At 43.2% G+C, this 21,555-nt stretch overlaps 1 long non-coding RNA gene across 1 annotated transcript in view; it reads right to left on the bottom strand.

The window, feature by feature from the left end:
• LOC119466799 overlaps positions 1–5,339 on the bottom strand; it is a 70,077-nt gene extending 64,738 nt beyond the window's left edge. The window contains exon 1 of the long non-coding RNA XR_005195278.1: positions 5,218–5,339. This is a non-coding gene — a long non-coding RNA (uncharacterized LOC119466799). The remainder of the gene's footprint in view (positions 1–5,217) is intronic.
• Between the last annotated feature and the right edge of the window lie 16,216 nt (positions 5,340–21,555).

The raw sequence follows: 21,555 nt of genomic DNA, 5'->3' as shown, positions 1-21,555 counted from the left end.
AACACCTAGATCAAATGAGGCACATTAAAGTTATGAACTCAAGCTCAATGGATATGCAGAGAAAAACTTGAGTTTAGCTTAAAAAAATATTGGGAGATGAAAGAAGCACTTAATGAGAGCGCAGCAAGAATGAAATCAAAGCCTGAGACAAAAATGGCAGCCTTTGTTGGCGAGCGTGCCAAGACAATACTGTACGTAATCCTTCCTAGGCCCTAGGAAGACCATTTTCCCTAGAACCCTGCAAAGTTACACTGAGGCCATGAGTCTGTCTACTGACTAGTTAAATGTGGGTAAAGTTAAGATAAGCTTCTTCCAGGCTTGAAAATGTTCTGTGAAATCTTCCAGCCTATTTGTAACACCTTCCAGATGGCATGCTGGCAAGCATAGATTCTGGACGTTACAGCCTCAGACAGAAGGGCTCAGTCCCCTGAGTCACACTCTGGAGGAAGCTGCCCCGGGAAATCCATCCATGTCTCATTAGATTCTGTACAATGCCTGGGATTTGAGAATTGCAACACTGTCTCTCGTTGATGACCTAGACTAATGAGAGTCCAATGGTTTAAATATCCCTGTGAATTCCTTTGTGACCAGCCATTCTGTGCTATACCCAGTGGCCTAGAATCCTACTTATCTCCTCTCCATGGTCAAAGACAGCATTCATTTTTGAATCTAAGACAAAAAGAATCCTTTTTCCATTTTTTGTGAAGGGCGATGTACCTGTTGTAAGAAACCTACAATCCATCAAGGTTATTGAATAACAGGATCATAACACATATGCTAAAGAGTATTTAAAAATAAAATGTGGAGAACTTATTAGCTCCAAGGAACATAGCTGAGCCTCGCAGCACCAAGGTGTGTTAGTGGCAGCAAATCCATACGGCTCCGCAGCAACCTCAATTCTTGCAGAATAAAGAAAGACTCCGCCCAGGGGGCATAAGGCAGAGTGAGAGACAGAGGCAAGCTTTAGAGCAGGAATGGAAGTTTATTAAAAAGCTTTAGAGCAGGGATGAAAAGAAGTAAAGCACACTTGGAAGAGGGTCAAGTGGGCGACTTGCAAAATCCAGTGCACCCTTTGACCTTTGGCTTGGGACTTTTTGCGTTGACATGCTTCTGGGGTCTCTGTCTCTTTCCCCTGATTCTTCTCTTGGGACTAGAATGCTTTAGTCTGCTGCATGAGGGTTAACAGGCCTGTGATGCTGTTGGTTACCGCAGGAAGCCAGTCAGACATAAGCAGGGGAAAGGAGGGGCCACCACCCACAGAAATGTCAGGCGCCCACCAGGTGATGGTTGGGCAGTTCCACTGTCCCTCTAAGCGCTGTCCCATGCGCAGAGGCTTGCTAGCACTTGAGAGGGGCCGCCTGCGCAGTGTCTTTTCGGACGGTGTGCACATGATCACTTTAGGCATTTTTCCCTTACCGGTGTCCCTAGGGGAAGGTCATAGACCAGTTAAATGTCATCATTTTGCCTCCTCGTGCACATGCTCAAGCTCACTCATCCAGCTCCTGAGATCTCACCGGGAAGCTGCTGATCATGGTTCCGTGTTTTTCATCTATTGGAAGATTGCCTTTCCCTGGAGCAGCTGTGACCAATTATTATTTTGGAGAGACAGGTGTAGCAACGGCCTGGGCATCACCTGACAGTCTCCTGACATTCCTGGGGGTGGCGGTGCCCCCAGCCCCGCCCATGTCTGACTAGTTACCTCCTCTAACAAATAGACTAAGGCTTTCTAGTCCCAAGAAGACAAAAAAGTAGTTTCCTCGTCATAGTTAGGTAATGGAATTTAGGCTTCCTGAGGTTTCAACACCAAATACAAATTGAAACTGAATTAAAAACCTATTTGCAGCCATGTCAAAGGGAGAGAGAGCAAGGCTACTCAGGATTGCTTTAATTCTTTTTTTAAAAAATTTATTTTATTGCATTTTAGGTTTTGGGGTACATGTGAAGAACATGCAAGATTGTTGCATAGGTACACACATAGCAGTGTGATTTGCTGCCTTCCTCCCCATCACCTATAGCTGGCATTTCTCCCCGTGCTATCTTTAATTCTTGAGGGTCTTCAGATCGTTTGCTTTCCTTTCCCTGGAAAATCCTCATAACTTCTTCTGGGAGAATGACATATCTTTAAAGCCAATCAAGAAACAAACAAGCAAAACAACAAATAACCTGATAATCAATGAAACTATCAAGTCATATGAGACAAAATAATTCCATCCACCAACCTAAATGTACCACTGGTCTGACACAGAAAAATAGAACAATTGAAGGGGCTTTTGCAACACTGAAAATTTCACATTTCAATGGCATTATTATTCAAAGTAAAAATAATACTCCTGTGGGATTTCAGGAGTAATTTCCACAGCCATTCATGCCTCTGATGTCAAATTTTCAATGCATATTGAAAGGTACATATAGCTCACATTCCTTCAGGCTAGAAATTATGAATTCAGAAAGAGAGTGACGTAAGACTAATCACCCTGTACTAATTACAATGGAAAAATATGTTTCTTGGTGAAACTATTTCAACTCACCCAAGATCACACTGCCAGCAAATGACAGGGACAAGATTTAATCCCTAACCTTCTAATACCAAGCAATCTTTACTTATAACCAATGCACAAAACAATAATATACGAACACTCTAATACATTAATAGAATAAGACACTAATAATATCATACGATACAATCGTACACTACAATAAAGCAGGCGTCACGGCTTATTTTGTACCCACTTTCTCTTTACCTGCTCCTTATTGCTGAAACTTTTTTTTAAAGATAAACAGGTCTCATATATTGGAGAAGCCATACACTTTCCAGAGTCATATTCTAGTTCTCTTTACCTCTATAAACCTGCTCACGCTCCCCCCAAAACTTACACCAACTCACACGTAACCACACATACACACTCATACATACTTACTCATTTCTGCTCTCATCAATTTTAATTTTCTTCCCAACACTTTAAGTGAATAGCAGGTGGAGCTTTTAATTGGAAACTAGTAGAAAAAAAATGCAGGAGAGTTAACAGGACTGTTATTGATAACAGGTAGTGCTGTTATTGATTATTAGAATTAATGCTGGAGGAAAGAGAGGCTTGGGGAAGTTCCATTTGCAGTAAGTGGTGTGGTACAAGAAGCCATGGAGTAGCTGTGTGAGGACCCTAGTGCAAGCCCACCTGCTAACGTCACTAGAGTTAGTGCCCGCCTATATACCTGGGTATTTGCTCTTCCCCTGCCTGCCAAGCACTCCTCCAAAGCTTGTGAATCTCACTGTTTCTTTTCATTCAGTTTCCACCCAAATGTACCATCCTCAGAGAGACTTTCCCTGATGCCTCTCCCTTGGGCAGAGGCACCATGCACACACCACACCAACTGTTTCAATTGCGTTTTTATTTGTGTCCTAACATTTCACTCAGTTAAATTACCTTATATCATTCATGTGTGTGCCTACTGTCTGCCTTCTCTACTAGAATAGGAACTCCTGCTGATTAGGAATTGTGTTCAATTCTATTTCTTACTGTATTCCTATTAGCTTCAACAGTCCCTGGCAAACAGGAGGCACTCAAGTAATATTTGAAATAAAAAAAGGAACCCACTTGTTTTACAGATTATTACACCAAGGTCTGGAAATGTCAAATAATTTGTCCAAGTCCGCTTGGCTACCTGGTGTCAGAGCTGGGACTCAACCCCTGACACTGCTGGTGTGTTTAACCTCTGAGCTAAACCCTGACTTTAGTCTCTCCAGTGGGAGCGACTCCTGACATTTGAGGTTCTTGATGCTGGGTTTAACCCAACTTGGATGATTTGGAGACATACAGGGTGGCAAACATAATATGCTTCTCACAGCCAGGTTCGGAAACCCATTCACATTTTGGCTATATATATGTATGTGTACATATATATGTGTCAAGTATATGTGTATATATATATATATATATATATATATATATATATAGCACAAATATGTGATGTCCAGAAGAGTGTTTCCAGCCTGGACAACATGGTGAAACTTCATCTCTATAAAAAAATACAAAAGCTAGCCTGGTATGATGGTGTGTGCCTCTTCATCTCTACAAAAAAATACAAAAGCTAGCCTGGTATGATGTGGTCCCAGCTACTTGGGAGGCTGAGGTAGGGGGATTCTCTGAGCCTTGGAGGTTGAGGCTGTGGTAAGCCATAATTGCACCACTGCACTCTAGCTGGACAAAAGAGTAAAACTCTGTCTAAAAAAAGAAAAATGAGATAATACTTTTTTTTGGTCAATGACATTAGTAAATTAGGAAATAATTTCACACCAAAGGGCATTACCTAGGATTGTCAGTAAACAATATCAAATTTCCATAAATGAGATACTGCATTATAGAAATATCATCACTCTTTTCCATAACAAAATCACTATAATTAAGCCAGAGCCTCTCTGTGCTATTTAGCAAAATAAATAATTACCCCATGCCCTTGAGGCTGATTATTAATTTGGGAATTGGGTTAATATTCTTACAGTCTTGTCTGGAAATCAACTCCAAAACTCACGCTCAGGGCAACTGAGTAACTAAAAGCAATTACAGTGCAACACCTGTGCAAAGTGCAAAGCTGCAAAGCTGCCTGGTGCACCCCAGGCCACACAAGAGACGCGGATGTATGCTGAGGTTGTACTGAATCATGAAAACCAGAAAGTCACCACTTCGACAGTCACTGAGCACCTGCTCAGGGCCAGGCCCTGCGGTAGATGTGTGTACACCAGGGCGACGCCGCCCTGACCCTAAGGAGCCCACATGCCCATGGAAGGACCTTTGCAAAAAAGCATAGACTTCCCTTGGGGCAGTGACAAGCCACAGTCTGTATCAGAGAGGATCTAGAGCAGTTTCAACCTATGAAACATTTAAACCAGTTATGGGCACACCCAGAGAGAGCCTGGCTACTTCCTGCCCATCTCCCAATCCAAAATCTCAAGAGGGAGGTGGCCTGTTCCAAGAAGACATTTGGCATTCTAGAGCGAGTCAAAGAAAAGCCCACGGGGTTCGGTCATCCATTGTGTCACAGCAGCCCAATGCTCAGTGATGTCCTGCTCCAAGCGGATGTGACCCCTGGCTGGGAAGGATTTTAGTTGCTATCAGGTTAATATTATTTACCATTAGCTTTGGGGCAACCTTTTAAATGGATGGATATGAGCAGAGCCTTTCCTAGAACAAGGATAAAAGGAATAAATTGCCTTTCACTCACCATCTGTGTAATTCTATTCCTCCCAGCAACGAGAAGCTTGAGGCAGGTCATGACTGCAGAGCTTCCTGTCAAACCGGGGATTGCTGAGATCCCAAGGGCTCTGCCATGAGTCACTGAATATTCCTTCTGTTAATCTCTCTCCACATGTGCAGTCATGGAGTCTCACAGACAGTCAGTCCAGGCAATCACAATCCTAAATAGAAACTATACAACAGAAATAAAATTGATTTTATAAATGAAAAATGTAAGACGTTCTCAGCACAAAGAGGAGGAAATCTATAAACAAAGAATGGCATGCTCAGGGAGAAGAAATGCACACCACACTGCGAGCACACCCCTACTGCCATCCATTTCAACTGAGGCAGTAAAAGGTTGTAGCAATTCAGGCCACGACATGAATTCCTACCCAGTCTCAACGGATGGTCGGCTAATGGAGGACTGCAAACATTGTACTTTTAAAATATCCTGACACTAATAAAAACCCATTTGCTTCACAAGTAGGATTTGAGTAAAGTAGTCAGGGTCCGGAGAGGATTAGAAGTATCAAGTAGAAGCTTCATTTAGCTCAGAAGTAGTTCAATTGCTTTTTAGTGCACTTAATATTTGGAAGATAAATTCTTACCCTGTAACCGTCAAGGCAGTTGGAAGTTTCAATGAGCCTGAGAACAAGCTAGCTTTCTAGGTTTTTGGGTCCCAACCTCCATCCCTAAACTTAGCTATTCAACTCATTAGCATGGACCTTTAGGTCTCAGGCATGAGGCTTTGTGCATGACTCAACTGGGAAAAAACAAAAACAAAAGCAAAAACCGACATGATCGTACAGCACTGCTACGGACTGCATACTTCTGTCCTCCCTCCCTCAATGTATATGTTGAAGCCTTCAACCCCAATGTGCCTCTATTTGGAGAAAGGGCCTGGGAGGAGGTTATAAAGATGAAATGAGGTGATAAGGATGTGGTGCTAATCCAAAGAGACCGATGCTCTTATATGAAGACAAAGAGACATCAGAATCCTCTCTGTCTGAGCTTGCACCAAGGAAAGGCCACGTGAGGACACAGTAAGAAGGTGACCACCTAAAGCCAAGAAAAGACGCTTTAGAAGAAAACTCATCTTGACAGCATCTTGATCTTGGACTTTCCCGTCTCTAGAGCTGTGAAAAAGAAATTCCTGTTATTTAGGCCACCCAGTCTGTGGTATTTTGCTATGGTAATCTGACCAAACTAATATAAGTAAATAAACGGAAGTGTATGAGCAGTGGATCAATCAAGTTTTATTCCAAGGAAAAGACACCATCCTTAGGTATTTCTACAGAAAAGTATTGATAAGTCTCTATCACACAGGTAGACATGCCACATCCAGTCAGAGTTTACTGGTCACATATAGAGAGCATTCAACTACCCATCTCACCCACTCTTCTCCTGGGTGATGGCCACTTATTGTTCAGATATCCTCAGATAACCTCTTCAAAAAAGCCATTTTTAGCCCCCTGTTCACCATCCTACCTCCCTGTTTACTGCTCTTAAAATTTCCTGTATTTCCCTTCAAAATACCTCTGAAACGCATAATTAATTATTTAGGTAATCCTTTCATTATAGTTCCATCACCAAATATGTCCATGAGGAGGATAAGAACAGCACCTGGCTTTTTCACCACAGAGCCCCACAGCACAGCACAGGGCCTTGTAAGGAACTACTTAGGGAAATGTAGATATATACACATAACACATACATACGCACAAACACACAACCCCACATAAATAGTCTAAATAAAACTTAAGAGATTAGAAAAATCTAAAGGGTGGAATTTTTAAATTTAGGTTAATTTTAGCCAATTTAGCATTATTTTTCCTTTCTTCTTATAGTGGCATGTTAACTTTTGCATTGGGAACTTATTCATTCTACACTTTGGTCCCTGTGGTTCAGATGGAGCTGACATGATCTGCAATTCCAGGGGGTGTCATGTGAACCAGCCAGGCCAATCAACATATTCCATTCTGCTGGTCCTAGTGATTGGTTCAGGGGTGGGCACATGACTAAGCCTGGGCCAATGAGATTTAAGCTGAGGCTTTCCTGAAATCATTGGGAAAGAGAAGTTTCCTTTTCTTTGAAGATTGCAGAACGGATAAGACAAAAGCCTAGAGGTGCTGACAGTCATCTTGCTACCCCCATGGAAACTAATGAAGCCAACACAAAACTCAAAGACAGAGGAGCAGATTCCTGATGAGATTATTATAGCACCTAGATCCAGCTATGCCTGAGGTTAAAGGCACCCTTGAATTTGTTTTGTGAGTTATTTTTTTCCTTTATGGATTAATTCCTTTGAATTGGATTTCTGTTTCCTAAACAAAAGTACACAGTAAAACACCAGTGAAGAGAACATGAGACCAGTGTATTTTCAATCAAGCCACCTTGTGCACATAATAAGGACAAAATGAATTTAGAATTGAATGGAAGAGGACTTTTCAGAAGAGGCGGGAACTGGGCTGGAGTTGAAGGGTGGGTAGAATTTGTATCAGCAGACAGAAGAGCAGGACATATGAGGGGCAAGAGGAAAAGCACAGCGAAGTCAAGGACCAAGGCAGGGAGCAGCTTTCCTGACTCAAGGTGAGGAGAGCAATGGAATGCAAAGGAAGAAGGCGAGGTGGGCCTGGCAGTGCCGGGAGGAAAAGCCCTGGACATAAGGACTGGGATGAGATTTGAGGTTCATGAGAGAAGAAAACAAAAGAGTCAAAAGTACCTTTGGCAGATGATGGAAGAGGGCTGCTTACAACCAGTTCTAGGATGAAGTTTGCAAACAGGAATGAAGATGTGCTTTCTGTTGCCCTGCATGGTGTTTCTAAAGTGTCAACATTTAAAAATCGAGAGATCCTGCCTCAAACCTAGAAGTCTGACTTCTCTTGAAGCAATCAACAGAAGATGGTGTGGTCCTGGCCCCACATCCCTCTGCAGCAATCATCAGTGGAAGCTGAGGGCATCTCCCAGTTAGATGGGTATGGGTGTCCCAGGCTGGCACCAGCCCTCCAGTCTCATTACCTGTGATCAGCCTGGCCACAGTGAGCATGTGTGGGTCTGACCCTGACTGAGAGGAACTCCTATTCCCATCAGACTCACGGGCTCCAAATGCATCTCCCTGAATCCAGGGAGGACTCACAGCCCCGATTGAAGACAGTCCACAAGCCTCCCAGCTCTGGCTCTCCTGGGTACTGCCAGAGACTTCCTTGCTGAGTATTCCAGTCTGTCTTTGATATTATTTCTCACTAAGGTCACCTTCCTAAAAATCTTTATTATTCAAATGCATCAGAAAGCTCTTTGCAATAAACTGTCTTATGACTCAGATTATTCTGCTGGGGCAATGACCAACACCTCTTCTCTCTCTCTCTCTCTCTCTTTTATTTATTTTTTTTTGCTTTAATTAATGAAAATTATAGGATGTGTGAATAAATTCATTTTATGAAGACAGAATTAAAGAAAGAAGCAGAATTTCTAAAAGCCTTAAAAAACTTTCAGGAACCAAAAACTTTTATGTTGAAGGATCTTTAGAAAATAAAGAATTAAAAGATACAGAAAATGGCTAAGACTAGATTTGGTGAGAGTAAATTTCCAGCTCCTTCCTCATTAATGCCATGAGAGTGACCAGCCTGTAGCTGGTTCTCAGAATAAGTGGTTTCCCTTCAAACCAATGACACACACTGCTGATGCTGGTCCCAGTGGCTAGAATTGGCTCAGTTTTCTTTCCTCCTTTGACTCTGTGCTGTGGGCTAAGAACAGGATGGCCACAGATGCTCAAATGGCTAAGCAGTGCTGTTCAAGGATGAAATGCATTGAACTGCAGGAGAGATGATGTATTTGGCTTAATAATAATAAAATCTGCTTTCAGTAGCTTTAGAAAAATGTGCCCTGGTTAGCAAGACGTCAGGCAAGCAGATAGGATAACTGTGAGAGGCTGCAGTTCACACTCCCAGGGCACCAAAGTGACTTGGGCAGGGACGTCCTGGTGGTTTCCCATGTGAAGAAGAGGGTTTCTCTATCTAAGGTGAGGCGGACTTCCAGCTGCTCTCCTTGTGTTGAGACCACATAGACACAGCCATGTGGAAAGTAGCAATTACACAGAGCCTGACGAGGGCTCCCTGGATCCAGCCAGGCACGGGAGGGACTTGTTCAGAAAGGAGGTGGGCATTTGCCCATCTACAAAGCCCCTCATCTGTGCTCATAGGTGTGATCACAACATGAAAAGAAAACAAAGAACAAAGACCACCAGCTCTAGGGATGATGAGTCTCCATGTTCCATTGTGGTGGCTTTTTTAAACTCTCTTAGGTTTCTAACAATTGCACAAGTGAGTTTTGTGGTTTTCCCCAGGTCCTACTTCCAGAAGTAGAAGAGGAAATGAAATCCACAGAAATCAATCTGAATACATGGGTGATCTCCTAGCAATGCCCATATACCTCTGCGGCAGAAAAGACAGCATAAAAGGCTCACTGCCTTATACCAGGGAACTAACCGTCCAGCTGAGGAAGCGTGGTACCTGAATGGGCAATGAACACTGCTTCAAGACAGCACAGAAGTGGAGGCCACAGTACCTGGCCAGCATTAGAGCTGAAGGATTTCAAAGAAATGAGAGGTTTCTATGGGCAGAGCAGAGCTTCAAGAGGAGAAGCAGGCTTAGAACTCATGCAACCCTACACACACACGCACACACACACACACACACACACGCACGCGCGCGCATGAGCACGCGCACGGGCACTCAATCCATATTTGTGCTGCAACCTCGTCATGCATCCTGCCATAGCTCTGTTTAGCCCCCACTCCACCTCACACCATCCATGGAGTAGGGTTTGTTTTCCATTAGGAAGACACTTGGGTCATCTCATTCCCACCTGTCTGTCAAGCCCAGCTCCTGGTGCTCCCATCACACTCACCTAGACATGCACACCTGTGTGCCTTTGCATCATGCTCACCTGGATGTGTACACCTGTGGGCCTTTGCATCATGCTCACCTGGAGGTGCACACCTGTGTGCATTTTGCATCATGCTCATCTAGACATGCACACCTGTGGGCCTTTGCATCATGTTCACCTGGACGTGCACACCAGTGTACATCTGTATCATTCTCACATGGACATGCACACCTGTGTGCCTTCGTATCATGCTCACCTGGATGTGCACATCTGTGGGCCTTTGCATCATGCTCACCTGGACATGCACACCTGTGTACATTTGCATCATGCTCACCTGGACGTGCGCACCTGTGTGGCTTTGCATCATGCTCACCTGGATGTGCACACCTGTGGGCCTTTGCATCATGCTCACCTGGATGTGCACACCTGTGGGCCTTTGCATCATGCTCACCTGGACATGCACACCTGTGTGGCTTTGCATCATGCTCACCTGGATGTGCACACCTGGGCCTTTGCATTAGGCATGCCTGGATGCACAGAGAGAAACATGCAAGTTCACAGTGAGGCACAGTAGCATCATAGTGACAAGAGAAGTATTCAGAGTATTTCTGCCAGGGTTCATATCTGTGTCTACCTCCTACTACCTGTGTTACCTTAGCACCCCAGGGTTCCTCAGCTACAAGGGATAACATCAGTCCAGGCACTTGGCAAGGCTCAGTAATATATTTTGATCATTCATTCATTCATTCATTCAATAAATACTGATTGAGTGCCCACTGAGCACCAAGAACTCTCTGAGGCACTGAGGCTACAGTGATGAAATTAAAAGAGCAATGTTTCTTGCTCCTATGAAACTTACATTCTAGTGGTAAAGCCAACATTAACCATGATAAATAAGTGAAATCATTAGATTAGCTGATAGTGATTCAGAAGTAGGTAGTGAAATAATTAGATTAGCAGATAGCATCAGAGACAAAAATAAAGCGAGAAAGAGATAGCAGGGAGGGCCAGAGTTTCTGGAGGGGGCTGCTGGCTTCATAAGGGAGGCACCATGAGAAACAATGAAGCACTGGCCCAGGCTACAATGTGGACGAACCTGGAAAATCTCCTGCTGAGTCACAGAAGCCAGGTAGGAAGGATCCTGTATCCCATGACTCTATGTGTAGGAAATGTACAGAGTAGGCACATCCATCCAGAGGGAATGCAGTTGGTGGATGCTGGGCTGGTGGTGGGAGAATGGAGAGACTGCATAACAGCTGTGGATTTTACTGATGAGTGATGGAATGTTTTGGAGTTAGAAAGGTGTGATGGTTGCACAACATTGTGAATGTGCCTAATGCCACTGACGTGCTCCGTGTAAAATGGTTTAAAGATGAGAAGGAGATGAGGAGGGAATTATGAGAATATCTATGTTTCCCAGGCACTGGGAGTAGCAGGCATGAGGCCTCAGGCAGCAGGGAGCACGCCACGGTGTGTCTGGGGGACGGCGAGGAGGGGCTGGTATGGCTGAGGTGTGTGAGTGGGGAAATAGAAGCAGGCGTAAGGTTGTGGCACCAGGGGACTTACGCCTCTATTATCATAATTACGATTACATGGACAGACAGGATCAAACCCATGAACACAGCCATACACACAATACACTATAGAATGACTTCAGGAAGGTGGTAAGTCCTCTATGCTTATAAGAAGGAAAAGAGGTTGCTCTATAAAAGGAAGAAAAAAAAGTCTGCTTTACCTCTTCAAAGAAAATCTGTTTCCCCAGAAAGAACTTGCCACTGGACATCCAGGGGGACCCAACCTCCTCTGCACTCATTTGTCCTCCAGTGATGGGTGTCCACGTGGGTGGACGCTGCCCAAGGACGCTGCCCAGTGTGACCGCAGTGCAGGTGGGACCCTCTCCACTGGCCTCCCAGCCCCAGGCTGTCCTTGGAGATGGGCACGAGGAATGCTGCTCCACAGACATGGGCCTCATGTCTAGGGGTCCTGAGCTGGCTCCACGTGTGACCTGATCTCTGCCTGCTGCTCTGAGCATGACCGCCCCCAGTCCTGAGGCATGTGTGACTTGATCTCCACCTGCTGCTCTGAGCCTGACCGGTCCCAGCCATGAGGGAGCTCTGGGTTTGCACAGCTCTCAGCTCCCCAGGCCCTGCAAGGCCCCACCCAAACCAAGTGACCCCTGCTGACCGCCTGATGTCCCAGCCTAGTTCGTTTCCTTCTCTCTAGAATCACAGACCTGTGCTGACTGCTTTGTGTCTGAATACTGCTGGCTCCCGGCTTCTGATCAGGCTTCTAGTTGTTTATGGCAGGGGTGGGGGCCCAGGTAGGGGCCAGTCTGGGCGCTGACTCCATCCTGGACACAAGCCGCTGAGTTACACTTTATAAAAAACACACGTGACTAGGACTTGTGTCCCAGGCTCCATCCCAAGGCCCCCATTTTTGGCCTCAGGGACACAGTGCCTTGTACACGGCTTCATCACCTACACAGACTCTGTCCCGAGTTCTGCTGGTTCTAGCCGGGCCCGTCTCTGGAATCTGCCTTCTCCTCCCACTCATCACACCTTACTCACCTTGCCTCATGACAATTCTCTCCCTCCTTCTTCATACCTGCCAAGGATCACCTCAACCTGCTTTCTGCCTTAGCCCTATTTAACCCCCACCCTACATCATGTGCAGAGCAGGCTTTGCTTTCCATTAGGAGGACACTTGGGTCACCTCATCCACACCTGCCCATCCAGGCCTGGCTCCTGATGCTCCCATCACACCCACCTGGATGTGTACAATTGCAGGTCTGTGCACCAAGCACATCTGGATGTGCACACCTGCAGACCTTTGCATCATGCTTACCTGAATGTGCACACCTGTGAGACTTTGCATCAAGTTCACTTGGACATGCACACCTGTAGGGCTTTGCATTATGCTTGCCTCCCACTTGCTTGTCTGTGGGTCTTCACTCTGCCTGAGGACGCCCCTGGAGAGCCCTGGAAGCTTTTGTATCACTGTACGATCATCCCGGGTCAGGTTGATTGTACCCTCTTCTCTCTAACCCTCTCCTTACATATTGATCCTGTGGGAGATAAAGAATTGCATTTTACTCTTTCTGTTTTCCCAGGCCGCTGCAAGGGTCCCACCTAAACTAAATGCAAACATTTTGGCTGACGTTAATGTTGCCCAGATGAGCTGTAAGAGCTGGCTGTGATTAATAAAGAGATCAAGGGACCCAGAATGCAGCTCCCAATTCCAACTCTGAGCACAAGAGATCAATTTGCCTTCCACCCCAATTAGAAGCTAAAATGGTGGAATTAAATTGGCAAACATGAGTTGGAAAGAGAATCTTTAAACCAAGCAGAATCAGGCGAAAAAAAGACAGTCTTAGGGGGGAAACTAGGAATCCCCGAGAAGGAGGTGGAGAGGAGAAGGAACGAGCTGAGACACATTTCCTGGGCCACTGCCCGTCCATCAGCTTCCGGGAACTTGCTGCACATGCAGATTTATCATCAGATCCAGTGAATAAACAGCCCCCCTGAGTCACAGAATGAGCCTGGGCCTCCAAAGGACAGGTGGGCAGGTTGCAGGCAACAGAGCCCACCAAGGACCATCCCCAGCCAGAACTGCTTGCAGCGGGGAAGGGAGGGGCCCGGGATGTGGGCAGCTTGTGTGTTTTCAGGGCTGGAAAAGAGAAAACTCACAAAGGAAATGGGATAGGGGGGCTCCAGAGAGGGGTTCCCAGCCAAAAGAGAATGGAGATTTTTCATAAAAAATATAAAACATACATTTTGCGACAGAAAACAAATAAAATTGACAAAGTTAAGCTGTAAGGCTTGGAGGTCCACAGGTCTTTCTGAAGCCGCTGCAATCAGCCAGCCTCTGAGGACACAGACCAACAAGACACAGTCTCTGCCTCCAGGGAGCACAGAGAGACTGTAGGGAGGAGGCCTGGGAATAAGCAGAACGCGACGCAGTTTGGCGGGCGGCACCACAGCAGGGACACAGGACTCAGAAGTAACCTATAAGATCTTAGTTATTTCTTTTCTTCTGCTAGGTTTTGAGTTTTTTTGATCTTACTCCTCTAGCTCTTTCAACTTTGTTGCTAGGGTGTCAGTTTTAGATCTCTCCTTGCTTCTCATGTGGGCACTTATTGCTATATATTTTCCTCTAGAGAATGCTTTAAATGTGTCCCAGAGATTCTGGTATGTTGTGCCTTCATTCTTGTTGGTTTCAAAGAACATCTTTATTTCTGCCTTCATTTCATTGTTTATCCAATCAACATTCAAGAGCAAGTTGTTCAGTTTCCATGAAGCTGTGCGGTTCTGAGTTAGTTTCTGCATTCTGAGTTCTAACTCGATTGCACTGTGGTCTGAGAGACCAAAAGCATTGGCAACAAAAGCCAAAATAGACAAATGGGACCTAATCAAACTCCACAGCTTCTGCACAGCAAAAGAAACAGTCATTAGAGTGAATCGGCAACCAACAGAATGGGAAAAAAATTTTTGCAGTCTACCCATCTGACAAAGGGCTGATATCCAGAATTTACAAAGAACTAAAACAGATCTACAAGAAAAACCAAACAAACCCATTCAAAAGTGGGTGAAGGATATGAACAGACGCTTTACAAAAGAAGAGTACATGAGGCCAGCAAACATATGAAAAAATGCTCATCATCACTGGTCATTAAAGAAATGCGAATGAAAACTATATTGAGATACCATCTCACGCCAGTTAGAATGGCAATCATTAAAAAATCTGGAGACAACAGATGCTGGAGAGGATGTGGAGAAATAGGAACACTTTTACATTGTTGGTGGGAGTGTAAATTAGTTCAATCATTGTGGAAGACAGTGTGGCGATTCCTTAAGGACCTAGAAATGGAAATTCCATTTGACCCAGCAATCCCATTACTGGGTATATATCCAACGGATTATAAATCGTTCTACTATAAGGACACATGCACACGAATGTTCATTGCAGCACTGTTTACAATAGCAAAGACTTGGAACCAACCCAAATGTCCATCGATGATAGACTAGACAGGGAAAATGTGGCACATATACACCATGGAATATTATGCAGCCATCAAAAACGATGAGTTCATGTCCTTTGTAGGGACATGGATGAACCTGGAAACCATCATTCTCAGCAAACTGACACAAGAGTAGAAAATCAAACACCGCATGTTCTGACTCATAGGCGGGTGTTGAACAATGAGAACACATGGACACAGGGAGGGGAGCACTACACACTGGGGTCTGTTGGGGGGAAATGGGGGAGGGGTGGGGGTGGGGAGGTGGGGAGACATAGCATGGGGAGAAATGGCAGATATAGGTGAGGGGGAGGAAGGCAGCAAATCACAGTGCCATGTGCGTACCTATGCAACAATCTTGCATGTTCTTCACATGTACCCAAAAACCTAAAATGCAACTTAAAAAAACCTACCAAAAAAAAAAAAAGAAGTAACCTATAAGAGAGTAACGAGGCAGATTAAAAACAACTAAAACCCTGCACCTCCCTCTTCCCTTTAGGGCTGGAGGCTCCTCGGCAGTCAAAGCCCCACAGAGGGCGGAGGCAAGATGGCCCCCCTAGACCCCATCTCCCAGAGGCAGGACCCCCACAGTGTGCTCCGCAGCCTCTTCAATCCTTCATGCAAGGGGGTGTTTTTAGACTGTTCCCTGGGAACTGTTTTGGAAGCTAAGGAAAAGTGCACAGTTAACAGCACACAGCTGGTGATCAATAAATGCAGGTTTAACTGTAGTGGTCTGTGAACTCATCCTGGCCATCTTCCCGGGAAAGCTGCTTCCTTTTTAACATCAGAGCACATTTGGCTTCTTTTCACCTTGTGTCAGTCAAATAGGCTCAGGGGTGCTGCGGTAGCAAATGCAATATTCGGGTGGCTTTGGGACAATTCTCACTGGTGCTGTGTGCCCGGTGCGGGGAGCTGGGTGCTCTGTTCCTCTCATCTTTATTCCTAGAATGATCACTATTGGAGAGAGTTCTGGAAAGCTCGGCACTGTAAAGCAAAAGCTCAGGCATGAGAGGGACCCATCGCCTTTCTGCTAACAGCTCTACCGAGCAGAAGGAGGCTGGAAGTATTAACACCAGACTCAATTGGGAACCCATACCCTCGCCTCAAATAACTGGTGTTTTAAAGAATTTAGCATACTGTAAAAAAATAAAAAATAAAAAAAACAGTCCATCCTGGGAGAACCAGAGACAAAAGTAATCTGTGAATTTCTCAGAAAACTCAGAGAAAAGTAAAGATAAAATGAGGACCCCTCCCCCCAACACACACACACACACACACACACACACACACACACACACACACTTCCTTTCTTTGGTAAGAATTTTGATCTCACACACACACACACACTTCCTTTCTTTGGTAAGAATTTTGATCTTCGAGGCAGAAACTTAGTGTTGCCAATTTCTCTTACCTCTTTAGGAAGGACCACTGTGTCTCCTCCAACTGAGCAGAAATTTGAATGATTTATTGTAGTCACTAAGTGTGAGCTCGTATGCCCGCAAATGTCACACTTAGTGGCAGGCTTAATTTTCATCAGCATTTTGTTCCTGGCCTCCATCTAATTCCTTCAGCTGTCGACATGGTGTTTGCACTTTTGTTTTGTGATTCGCCACATTCTATTTTCTTCTTCTTCTCCCCCCTTAGCCCTGCCTTTGTCATGTTTCCCCTTAGCCCCTTTATCTCCACCCGATTGCTCCCACTCCTAAAATGTACAAAACTCTCTCCAAATTCCCTTCCAACGTCCCCACCCCAATGAGAAGTCTCTCTGGAATTCCTTTGAATCGTCAATTCATTATCTGGTGTGTTCTATTAAAGGCTGTTAATTTCTTCTTTTTACACATAGAGCATCTTTGACTTTATTCGATGTGCTTGAGTCTTGGAAAGGTAAAGTGTATTTTAAATTTTAATGAATGTAGTTCACTGTAGATGTTTAAAAATAAAGCTTCCAAGTCCTTTATTAACTTCACAGACTGATAAAGAGTCATTGCACAGTCCTTAACATTTCACTTGCTATCCTAGAGATATTCTGCAGTTTCTTCCATGATTGATGTAAGCATTAAATAAGATATTACATCCTCTAGCACCAGAGAAATACAGGAAAAGAAATAGAACATCCTCAAACACAAGCAAGTAAACTGAAAGTTTCGTAAGGTCACCCAGAACAGACTGCTTTCTGTCTCTCTGTAAGGACCTACCAGCAGGATTTTTAAGAGAGAAACAAATGTCTGCATGGCAGGAATGCCTTATACCCCGAGCTTTCTTAGTTATCATGGCTTTCTCTTTCCTGTTGCCTACATGGGAAGGTTTAAATAGCCGAGGTACTGAGATGACCCCACTTGTTTTGGGGGTTTGTCTAATTTCCCTCAAGATGTAATTCAGGGTGTGCACTGCTGGCTGGGGTCCTCTACAGGCTGTGTGGTGTCCTTCATATATGATGTTCATCTGGACCTCAGGGAAGATGGTAATTGTGATAACCTGGTCAGGGAGGGTGTTCTCCAATTTCTCTTCTTATTACCACTATTCCTCTGCGATTAATAAGAAACTTGTGAGGAGACACCTTATGACCACGCAAATATCCTACTCTTTAATAAAATTCTCCTTGGATTTGACATACATTGATCATTGTTGCCGGATGTGATGCCACTCTGAGGGTTGCACAAAACTTTTCTAACTAAGCACTTTCCGCTCTTTTATCAGAAGGTCTTTGGCATTCTGCTGGAAGTGCATGCCCCCTTCTTTACCTATTTTCTTTCTCTCTTTCTTTCTTTCCTCCTTCCTTCCTTCCTTTTCTTTCTTCTTTTTTTTCTTTCTTTCTTTCTTTCTCTTTTTCTTTCTTTCTCTCTCTTTCTTTTCCTTCTTTCTTTCTTTCTTTCTTTCTTTCTTTCTTTCTTTCTTTCTTTTTCTTTCTTTCTTGCTTCTTTCTTTCTTTCTCTCTTTCTTTCTATCATCTATCTATTATACATCTTATCTTTTGAATCTATCTTCTAACTCTTTTATCTATCAATCTAATCATCTATCTTGTCTATCCATCCATTCATTCAAATACTGTTTTTATTTAATTTATATTTTATTTTATTTTACTTTAAGTTCTTGGACACATGCAGAGCATGCAGGTTTGTTACATAGGTATACATGTGCCATGGTGGTTTGCAACACCTGTCAACACATCATCTAGGTTTTAAGCCCCATATGCATTAGGTATTTGTCCTAATGCTCTCCCTCCCCTTGCCCCCCAGCCTCTGACAGGCCCCAGTGTGTGATGTTCCCCTCCCTGTGTCCATGTGTTCTCATGGTTCAACTCCCACTTATGAGTGAGAATATGAGTTTGATTTTCTGTTTCTTTGTTAGTTTGCTTAGAATGATGGCTTCCAGCTTATTATTCTATTCTATTCTATTCTATTCTATTCTATTCTATTCTATTCTATTCCATTCTTTTTGTTTCTGTGAAGAATTCTTTCTCTGTTGCCAGGCTGGAGTGCAGTGGCATGATCTTGGCTCACGGCAACCTCTGCTTCCTGGGTTCAAGCGATTTCCCTCACTCTGCCTCCAGAGTATCTGGTATTACAGGCACTTGCCACCATGCCTGGCTAATTTTTTCTATTTTAGTAGAGATAGGGTTTCACCATGTTGGCCAGGATGGTCTAGATCTCCTGATCTCGTGATCCACCCTCATCGGCCTCCCAAAGTGCTTGGATTAAACGCGTGAGCCACCATGCCCAACCGATTTGATTCAATTCAATTCTATGATCGATCTAATCTATCTATCTAAATCAGTTTATCATCTATTTTCTGTATTATTTATCAATGTAATCATCTATCTTATCTATTCTATTCTATATCATCAATCCATCTAATCAGCTTACTTATATCTATCATTGTGTATCTTATCTACCTTCTATCTATCTTAAAGATTAAACTAATCATCTTTCTTATCTCTTTCTATATCTATCACCTATCTATCTTTATCTTATTTATCTATCTTATCTAGACAGATGAAGTCCTTTGCTTTACATTTGGCTAGTAAGAAGCCCTTCAAGCTTGTTTCTGTTTACTTGAGACATGCACGTGCATCTACCACTTTTTCCAGAACGTTGTTATGTTCAGGTAGAGCTTACCTTATACCTACCCTGGCACAGCCCTATAATGAACAACGTCTCTGAGGAGGTGTAATTCTTCTCAGAGGAGAATTATATTTGAGACCAAATTCAGAGTGTAAAGTATGAGTATTTCTTTATCCACATCTGGGTTATAAAAGCTCTTTTATGAAGCCATTTTTAAACAAAACAAAAAAAGTTTACAAAAGAAAATAGATATAGAAAAAGAATAACTTGCTTCATATGTCCCAAAAAGAGAAAAAAATAAAGGGGGCAATGCCAACATGCTCAACAATAAAGGGTTCTTTTTCTTATTTGTTTTTAATGCAAAATACAAGCAAAGGATACACATACTTAAAACAGAGCTCAGGAGCAGACACGCAGTCCCGGAAATCCTTCAATAAAAGCAAAGCAGGAGTTTGTTTTTTGTCTATGCAGATACACACAGAGACTGGGATATGTAAAAATTAAGTATCACAAAAGACCATCACACAATTCTACCAATACATGTTGCATCTATAATTCATGAACATGGTCAACAAAATCATGTTCACTTCAACCCCATTTCATTTAAATTAAAGAAAAAAAAAAAACCTTTAAATAAAGTGGTTACATTCAAACTTTAACTTCCCTAGTACCATGCTGCAGGTTTCAGCACTGTTAAGGTATTGCAAGAATGCCCAGCCCTCTGCCGTCTGACCGTGTATCCAGCAACTGACATCGCTTTGCATTTTAAGCCTTTTAGTGTACAAAGTGATGAAATATATGTATCAATATACCTATTTACACCTATAGAGTCATACATACACATATACATTCACAGATATTTTACATACATACTTACACATGTACTTATATACATGCAAATACATATATATTTGGGAATCATGAGTTTATAGCAATATTCAAATTACAGTGCATTACCCAGGGTTCTTTCTCATTTCCATATTGGTGTGCTCTTTCTTCTATAGTAAAAACACTGACTCCCAATAATAACAACAACATTTATTCCTCTATTCAATTCTGTAATACTCCAAAATGTTCTCAGAACATTAGAACACAAACAGCAACAGAAAACAAAGCTCTCAAGCCTGTTAAAGATTGGGAGTGGATAGTGAAGCACTGTGTCAATAGTTATGCTGATTAGTTTTGCTCTGGTTGATTACCTTCAGTGTTGTTATATTATTCATATAAAGTATATAGCTTGTTAATTTCGTAATCAGTTTTATCATGTTTTTATTCCTCTCCTATCTTCATTGACTTTTTGTGCTTCCAAAAGTCAAAATTTATTCAAGAAAGTATAAAAATGTCTTACTGCCTTTTATATTGCAACTGCCCACTCAAACCTCACCTTTTCCAAGTAACCAGTTACATTTTAGTTGATTTATTTTCCTGTGTATGTTTTTTTCTGGTAAAGATAAGCAGGGACATTATTGTCTTTTCTTTCTTATGCCTTGTTCACACAAAAGGTAGAATTTTTTTACTTAACAGTATTTTCTGAAAATCATAGTTTCTAAACATCCTCCTTCTGTTTACACTGGCAGAGAGTCCTGTTGTGTGCTACACAGCCACTTTCATACTTGACTTCGTGGCCACCAGCCTCCAAGGTGGCCCCCAGTGCTCCCAGCCTCTTGGGCCATCCTTTCCTGCCTTGTACCAGACGTGGTCTGTGTGACCAACAGTAAAAGGCAGAAGTGATGACAGGGTGTCACTTTCAGAATTAGGCTGTATGAATCGCATCTTCCATCTTGGGCTCACTGTTTCTTGCTCCCTCACTGTCTCAGATCACTTACTCTGGAGATAGCCGGCTGCCATGTTTGAGAACACACAGAGAACAACATGGCACAAGAAACAATTTCAGGTCATTTAGGATATGGGCTACTCATTATTATTTTTTTTCCTATGATGCAAAATCATGCAATAATTTTATAATGAAGAGAGGCTGTCGATTTCAATGAGGACTATGAGGAATGAACCGTGTGAGGATTTACAAACAAGCAGGTGCACCGGTGAGGATGTGTGGCATTCAAGTAACATAATACACAACTTTAAACACATTTTAAAACATGAAGTAAGGTATTGTTTTTCATAACAAGAAGCCTGGAGTTAACATTCCTGAGACTCAAGTATGATGTATATTAATGGAATAAAGATACTGAATGTGGTTAGAAGAAAATATTGACATTCATTCTCTATACTTTGTGCTTCGAATTTTGCAGCTGTGTGTGTGTGTGTGTGTGTGTGTGTGTGTATGGAATATATATGGAGACAGAGAAGGTGGCAATTATACACTCATATGATGCTGTGAGAGATAATGTTGACAGACTCC

The sequence above is a fragment of the Cebus imitator genome, unplaced genomic scaffold (assembly GCF_001604975.1).
Source record: "Cebus imitator isolate Cc_AM_T3 unplaced genomic scaffold, Cebus_imitator-1.0 Scaffold230, whole genome shotgun sequence".
NCBI classification, from domain to species: domain Eukaryota; kingdom Metazoa; phylum Chordata; class Mammalia; order Primates; family Cebidae; genus Cebus; species Cebus imitator.
This window is presented reverse-complemented; position numbering and strand designations above follow the sequence as displayed.